We start from the raw sequence: 8729 nt of genomic DNA, 5'->3' as shown, positions 1-8729 counted from the left end.
GATATTCTTTGCATATCATTTGCCTCAAGAAAGATGTGCCAAGCCCCATGACTGTCTGCCTCAAACATTGTCTTCATTGTCATTGACTCTGCGCAGCACCACCTCTTCTTTTTGCCAGCCCTCTTCCTAAAGCTTTTCCCCAAGACCAGCTAATCCAGTGAAGAAATTCTTAAAGGGAGAGTGTGCCGTGAATTTTGACACCCTCTTTATGCTCTTGAAGAAAGGGCAGTAAACTGTGCAAAGGAATCTAAAGAAGTCAACATTACCTCTGCTGCCGTCCTCCAGACTCTGTCTCTGTAGGTGCTAACCTGTGGCCTGGAGCCAGACCTGATTCTGACCCCAAAATAAGTTCTCTGCTGATTCAAAGTCTTGGGGATGGAGGTATCCATCTAGGTAGGAAAGCCTACTCCTGTCTCCTGGCCTGTCTCATGTGGTCTGTCCTTAAAGGATCAATTTGGCCTCCCTGGAGTTCACAGAGGGAAAAAAAAAAAAAGGATCAGGTATAGGAGTCATGTTTTTAAAGAATACGACCTTGAGCCATGGGTAGTGGCGGCACACCTGTAATCCCAGTACTTGGGAGGCTGAGATGGGAGGATGGTAGGTCAGCAACATAGTGAGACTCTCAGCAATTTAGAAAGACTCTGTTTCCAAACAAGATTAAAAAGGGGGGCGGGGCTGGGAGTATAGTAGCCAGAAGGTAGAATGCCTTTAGGTTTAGTCCCCAGTACCATAATAGAAGGAAGAAGAGGAGGAGGAGGAGGAGGAGGAGGAGGAGGAGGAGGAGGAGGAGGAGGAGGGCAACAATACTTTGAAAGGGGTAAGGAAAAAAGGCAATGCAGGCTCCATAAAATCTCTTCATGTCTGTATTTATTACATTGTATTTAGACGTGTCTCCTCCACAGATTGTAAGTTTCCAAGAGCACTGAGCATGCCTTCTTCACATTTGTCTCTTCTTTAGAGCAGCCATCAGAGAGCTTTCCCCAAATTATAAGCCCAGCAGATGCTCGATGGGTGGATTTCTGAGTAGACAAAAGGGTGAAGCATAGGAGGGCAAAGAAACCAAGGAAGAAAAAGACCGTGCTGTGGGCCGGAGCAGAGCATCGAAAGGGAGTTGGAGCCACCTGGTTCCCCTGTCTTCCAATGAGCACCATGTAGAGCATAAAGCTACATCGCTATCAGACCCAGAAGTAACTGAACCCTGGAAGTGACAGCACTTCATCTCTCTTAGGGATTGGGATGGAATTCATGGAAGAGAAACAAGACCATTCTCTTGATATAGGTCTTCTCTTAAAGATGCCTTCTTCGCAGGCTCATCATTGGTACCGAGCAGTATCAGCAGAACCTCTGCTTACCTTCATCACTCTCACCTGCTCGAGTCCCCTTTTTCAGAGCCCCAAGCAAAGCCGTTTCTCCGTTCCCTCTGGCTGCTATCCCAGGAACCCTGTGAGCCCAGCAGGATCTAGAGGGAGGACCTAATGTATCCGTGCTGTTCCAGGAGGCTGAGGGCAGGAAAACACTCCACCATCTCGTCTTCAGACTTCATGCACCCACTCTGATCTTCTCTCTGAAATGCTCCTGGTCTTAGCATCCCCCACTAAATTACACTTGAAAGGGAAAATCCTGGATATTCAGTCCACAGAGAGCAAGGAATGCCAGTGTCTCAAGGCAAAATGGTGAGCTTAGCAAATCTGGGTCAGGGTTTCCCAAATCACGTGGGCTCAGAGAATAAGTGCTTGGGAGAAGCTCTAGAAAGGTCTGTAGGTGAGTAAGAGAAAAGTAAAAGGATAAAAAAAAAGAAGAAGAAATGAAGGAAAACAAGTCTGAGGAATGGAGAAAGACAAAAAGGAATGGTAAAGCAGGAAGCCAGGCAAGAACACAAGCATCCTGCGAGGCTAGGTCAGTATGCCATTAATGGGATCGCCTCTTGTGGAAATAAGTGAGCCGGGTTCGGGGCCGAGTTGTGAGAGGATGAGGCTTATATCTGCAAAGAAAGACGGAGACCTCCCTGCAGAGTCCGTTCTTCAGTGTGTATATGACTGTGGGCTCATGTCTCTGCTTTCCCTACTAGCAACCCGAGCCTAGAATGTGTTATAATTAACTCCATATCTCTCATACCTACCACTGTGCCTAGCACAGGGTTGATGTTCAGCAAATGTTTATCAAAAAATAAATAAATAATCACCAGGGTGATTTTGTTCGAAGCAGGCTGCGACTGCTTTCTGTATTTCTTTTTAATAAACTCCTTAAAATAAAATAAATAAATAAATAAATAAATAAACCAGAACAAGCCAGGTGTGGCAGCTTATGCTTGTAATCCCAGCATTTGGGAGGCTGAGACAGAAGGATCACAGTTCCTGGAGAGCTTCAGCTACTTAGGACCTCTGCAACTTAGTGAGACCCTGTTTTAAAATAAAGAACAAAAAATAGGGCCAGGCATGGTGACACATGCTTATAATCCCAGCACTTGGGAGGATGAGACAGGAGGATTGCACAGGTTCAAATCCAACCTCAGCTACTTAGTGAGGCTCTCAGCACCTTAGTGAGACCCTGTTTCCAAATAAAGTATAAACTAGGTCTGGGAGGGTAGCCCAGAGGTAGAAAAGCCCCTGGGTTCCACCTCCAGTACCACCCCCCCCCGAAAAAAAAAGAATAAAAAATAGGGCAGAGGTTGTAGCTCGGAGGTCAAATGCCCCTGGGTTCCATCCCCAGACCTGCAAAAAATACAATTAAATTAAAATTAAAAATTAAAAAAAAATAGAGCCAGGCATGGTGGCATACGCTTGTAATCCCAGCCTTCGGGAGGCTGAGACAGGAGGATCTGGGTTTGCGGCCAGCCTCAGCTACTTAGTGAGGCTCTCTGCAACTCAGTGAGACCCTGTTTCAAAATTAATAATAAAAAATAGGGCTGGGGGTGTAGCTCAGAGGTAGAATGCCCCTGGGTTCCATCTTCAGTACTGCCCCTCCCCCCCAAAAAAAGAAAAAGAAACCAGAAGAGCCTTAAGGGACCACAGCAATGCAGCAAACAGAAGATCACCTGGGAAGCAGGGTGTAGACATCTCATCTATTCCCACAAGACATTGCTTGCCACCTAAGGGTGGCATTGCTGAGTCACCTAAGTGTAGCTCCCTGGTGAGATCTGAACCCCTTGTCATCTCAAAAGAAGGCTTTTATTTATTTTTTGCAGGTCTGAGGATGCAACCTAGGGGCATTTGACCTCCGAGCTACACCCCCTACCCTATTTTTTATTCTTTATTTTGAAACTGGGTCTCACTGAGTTGCAGAGGACCTCACTAAGTAGCTGAGGCTGTCCACGAACCGCGATCCTCCAGGTCTCAGCCTCCCGAATGCTGGGATGACAAGCGTGTGCCACCACGCCCAGCTAAAAGAAGGCATTTTAAATGGGTTCTCGTCTCCATTAATTCTTGGACAATAATTTTCTATCCCTACAATACCTGGGCTTAAAGTCACCCATATGCCTGCGTAGCTCTCAGAAGTTGCATTACCTCTTTATGGCTCAGTTTCCCCAACTGTTAATTAAAATAACACCTACCCTGTGAGGTTGCTATGAAGGCTAAATGTGCTAACATGTGAAATGGTTTGAACTGTGCCTGGCACATAGCAAGCATTATAAAAGTGTTTCTTAAATAAAAATAAGTAGAAGCTGGGTGTGGTGGCGCACGCTTGTAATCCCCGCACTTGGGAGGCTGAGACAGGAGGATCGCACAGGTTCAAAGCCAGTCTTGGCTACTTAGTGAGGCTCTCAGCAACTTAGTGAGACCCTGTTTCCAAGTAAAGTATAAAATAGGGCTGGAAGTAGAGCCAGGAGGTAGAAAAGCCCCTGGGTTCCACCCCCAGTACCACTAAAAAAAAAAAAAAAAAGATACGACAGGGTAGTAAGAAGGGTGGATATGATCAAAACATTATATGAGTGTACGGAAATGTCATGATGAAACCTACTAATTTGTACAACTAATATGTACTAATAATTATAATAAAGGTAATTAAAATAATAAAAAGTAGATAAGTAGGTATTTGAGTTTCTCAAAACACTAAGAAAGGAACCACCATATGACCTGGCTATATGATTCCTTGGTATCTTTCCAGAAGAATTAAAGTCACAATACCATAGCAATACATGCATACCCATGTTTATAGCAGCATAATTTTCAATAGCCACGTCATGGAACTTGTCCATCCACAGATGACTGAATAAAGAAAATATGGCATATATACACAGTTGAGTTTTACTCACTCATAAAGAAGAAAAAGATTATATCATTTGCAGGAATATAAATGGAACTGGAGAGCATCATACTGAGATCAGTCTCATAAAGTCAAGAATTGTATGTTCTCTCTAATATATGGAAGCCAGAGAGGAAAAAAAGGAAAGAAGAGGACACTCCTGAAAATGGGAGAGAGACTAGCAGAGTGGTGGGAGGGAACTAGGAGAGATGAAGGGACAGAAAGAGGTTGCAGAGGGAAAGAAACAAGACAAATAATTATATGTGCATCTGTGAGTGTATCACTACGAATCCCATTATCAGGTCTAATTATAATGCACCAGATAAAAAAATAAAAATTAAATATATTCCCTTCCTTAAAAAAGGAAAGGTAAGCCAGGCATGGTGGCGCATGCTTGTAATCCCAGCATTTGGAAGGCTGAGACCAGTTTGCCGACAGCCTCAGCTACTTAGTGAGGCCCTCTGCAACTCAGTGAGACCCGGTTTCAACATAAAGAATAAAAAATAGGGCAGGGGGTGTAACTTGGAAGTCGAATGCCCCTGGGTTCCATCCCCAGACCCACACACACAAAAAGGAAAGGTATTTTATTTTTATTTATTTATTTATTTATTTATTTATTTATTTATTTATTTTGGTGGTACTGGGGGTTGAACCCAGAGGCTTTCTACCTCCGGGCTATACTCCCACACCTATTTTCTATTTTATTTGGAAACAGGGTCTCACTAAGTTGCTGAGAGCCTCACTGAATAGCTGAGGCTGGCTTCAAACCTGTGCGATCCTCCTGTGTCAGCCTCCCAAGCGCGGGGATTACAAGCGTGCGCTACCACGCCTGGCATAGGAAAGGTTTTTTTTTTTTTTTTTTTTTTTTTTTTTTTTTGGTGGTCCTGGGGTTCCTGGAAGCCCTTCTACCTCCGGGCTACACTCCCAGACCTCTTTTTATATTTCTATTTGGAAACAGGGTCTCCTAAGCCAGCGTGCGCGGCTGGCTTTGAACCTGCGCGATCCTCCTGTCTCTGCCTCCCAAGCGCAGGGATTACAAGCGTGCGGCACCACACCCGGCTATAGGAAAGGTATTTTAAAAATACAAATTTATATTCAGAAATTCTCATTGTGTTTTCATGCTTTACTTGTAAATTGCCTGTCATGGCCTTCAATTTGCTCCTGTGGGAATAGATATGGCAAGGTGAGGATGGCCCTTTCATTCAGCTGTGTGTGTGTGTGTGTGTGTGTGTGTGTGTGTGTGTGTGTGTGTAGATGGAACACAGGGACATTCTATGTCTGAGATACATCCTTGGCTATATTTTATTTTTTATTTTGAAGCAAGATCTCATTAAGTTCCTGAGGCTGGCCTTGAACCTGAGATCCTCCTTTGTCAGCCTCTCAAGTACTGCAATTACAGGTGTGCACCACCACGCCTTATTAAGCAGCAGCATCTTCTCTGGACCCTCTGAGTCAAGAGTAGTGCCTGGGGGGAGCACGGCCACCACAGGACTCAGATATCAGCGTGGGGCCAAGGGAGAGGTGTGGTTGGAAAGTGAGAAAATCTGACTTTCTTTTAGGGTACAACCAAGAGACAGATAATTTTCTTTGGGGAAATACTATTTTTCAATAGAAAAATATGGATATACGTTACCTACTAAGCGCCATTTATACTGGTCTCATTGAATATTATAACCACCCTACAAAGCACTTGCTGTCTGTTTCAAAGATGAGGAAACTTTTAACTGGGAGAGGTTAGGTAACAACACTGAAAGTCACACAAGTAGAGTGAGGCGGAAATCTGAGTCCTGAGCCCTTGGGGGATTCCTCAGTGCTAGTTTCCGAATATAGGCTACAGGTGTGCTACCAGAACAGCGAAGGCATTTCTGCCAGGCTGAGGCTGAAGTTTTCTTGGGACACCAAGTTCTCAGGAAAAGCAAGCTGGTCTGGTTCTGTAAGTGTATTGCAAAACCCCCTGGGCTGAGTCATGGATGCACATCCCTGGAGGCCGGGAGGCAGCTTTCTGAAGCTACCTGCTCACCCCACCCCATTCGGGAAGTTCTGCATGGAGTAAAACTGAAAACAAACAGGCTCTGTGCGTACAAAGACCACAGCCAGTATCTGGAGCTGAGTTTCTGTTTTTCAAAGCATTGGCACAAAAAGAGGCAGGACAAGAGAGTCAGAAGACCCCGCGACAGCTAAACAGTGCAGACCTCGGATCTGGGGCACTGGGGAAGAGCCACAGGACCCATTTTCAGTTCGCACCTCTACTTTGCTGAAAAGCCTGTCTTCCCATTTCTTGCAGAATGAGATCTCCCTGGAGCTCCACCCTCTGGCTCTCCTGGGCTTCCCCACGCTCTCCTGGCTCCTGCCAACGGGGGTGCTGTTCCAGAGCATGCCACGGCCAGGTCAGATGTCGCCCTTTCGCTCAGAGGAGCCCTTCCCTCCTTTTTCAAAGTAGCCCAGACTGAAGTGGGCTCTCCTTCCACTGGCCAGTTCCAGCTGTCCTCAGATTTATTAGGTCATAAATTCTACACTCCTGATATGCCTACTGACAACAATTGTATTGTTGTCTTGGGCTGTTAGATAAATCCTTCATTGTTAACTTTTCCCATGCGCGTTGCTTGTCTCTCCAGACAGATTGTCAGAGGCTGGATGGCAAGTGCCATGTCTAACTCCTCACTGCCTTTCCACGCTGTCTTGCACAATGCCCGATGCCCCACAGATCTCAATCAAGATCTCTAGGTTCATTTTGAAGATGGGCCAACTCTCTCTTTACTCCCACCTTTCTGTTTATACCAGGAGTGCCCCGAGCCAGGTGTGATGGTGCATGCCTACAATCTCAGTATTTGGGAGGCTGAGACAGGGGGATGAGAGATTCATGGCCAGCCTCAGCAACTTAGCAAGGCCCTCCACAACTTAGTGAGATTCTGTTTCAAAATAAAAAATAAAAAGCCAGGTGTGGTGGTGCATGCTTGTAATCCCAGCGCTTGGGAGGCTGAGACAGGAGGATCGCACAGGTTCGAAGCCAGCCTCAGCTACTTAGTGAGGCTCTCAGCAACTTAGTGAGACCCTGTTTCCAAATAACATAGGTCTGGGAGTATAGCCTGGAGATAGAAAGCCCCTAGGTTCCACTCCTAGCACCACACACACACACAATAAATAAATAAACAAATAAATAAATAAATAAATAAATAATAAAACAGGGCTGGAGGGTATACCTGAGAGGTAGAGTGCCCCTGGGTTCACCTCTCACACACACATATACAGGCATTCGGTGGTATCTCTCAAACTGTACCTGAAGTTTAGCATTTCAGAAAATTTCTGCTGTCTCATGGGGACGGAGGGAAACAAGCCATGGCTGAGAACATACTATGTGCCAGGCATGTAACAGGGCTTCCGTGTACTGCTAGAAGAAAGTGAGCTAACAGGACCCAAGCAGGAAGGTCTTTGTCTATTTTATGCTGCTGTAATAGACCCACAGATTAAATTGCTTAAAAAGAACAGAGCCGTGTTTCTCAGTTTTGGAGATCCAAGATCAAGGTGCTGGCATGCACCACCACACCTGGCAAGAGCTTACGCCAGGCTCAGTCTGCCATGCACACAACTCTGATCCAGCGACTTCGCTCTGGTCCTACTCTTTTCGCTGACCAAGGATCAGCACCCCTGGCCCAACTTCAGAACCGCCCCTTCCAATCCTGGACTTGGTTCATTATCCCTCTTTTGTAGCTTGTTATTTGCTAATTATTTGAGGTGCTTGAAGGACTAATATATTTACTAGTATACTTGTTTGACATAAGTGATAAGTTGGGTCCTGCACTCATGTGACTTTGTGTCACATGACCTCTGCACGGGCAAGGAGGGGCTGAAACCCCCGCGAGAATTGGGCGTTCTGTGAGTAAACCCCCATCTGGCGAGATGCATACCTTGAAAGGGAGAGCCCGCCTCCTCTAGCTTCGGACAGGCGCGTGGGCCACTGATTCCCAGGAGAGCCGTGCCATTAAAACTTTACATGCTATGTGTACCGGACCTCTCTCGTGTTTTTCACACTCTGCCGTACCCACATTATTTTTATTTTACTTGCATTATTATTTTATTTTACCTAATAATAAGTTGTTAGAAGTGTTAGTCTAGGGGGAGTGGTGAGTTGGCCCGGGCCACCCTCCCCCCTCATGCCATTTTGGCATGGGGCTGTAACTATTTTCTGTATTTCTATTTTCTGTATTTCTATCTTTTTAATAAACTCCTTTAAGTCTTCAAAAAAAAGTGTTAGTCTAGTAAACTTGTTAGAATTGTTAGTTAGAAGTGTTCATATGAAATATATCTTTTTTTTGGGGGGGGGTCTGAGGATGGACCCAGAGGCATTCTACCTCCGAGCTACACCTCCTGCCCTATTTTTTATTTTATTTTAATTAATTAATTTATTTTTGCGGGTCTGGGGATGGAACCCAGTGGCATTTGACCTTCGAGTCACACCTCCTGCCCTATTTTTATTCTTTATTTTGAAA

This window comes from Muscardinus avellanarius (assembly GCF_963383645.1).
Source record: "Muscardinus avellanarius genome assembly, chromosome: 5".
NCBI lineage: Eukaryota > Metazoa > Chordata > Mammalia > Rodentia > Gliridae > Muscardinus > Muscardinus avellanarius.
Note: the sequence above shows the minus strand (reverse complement) of the source record.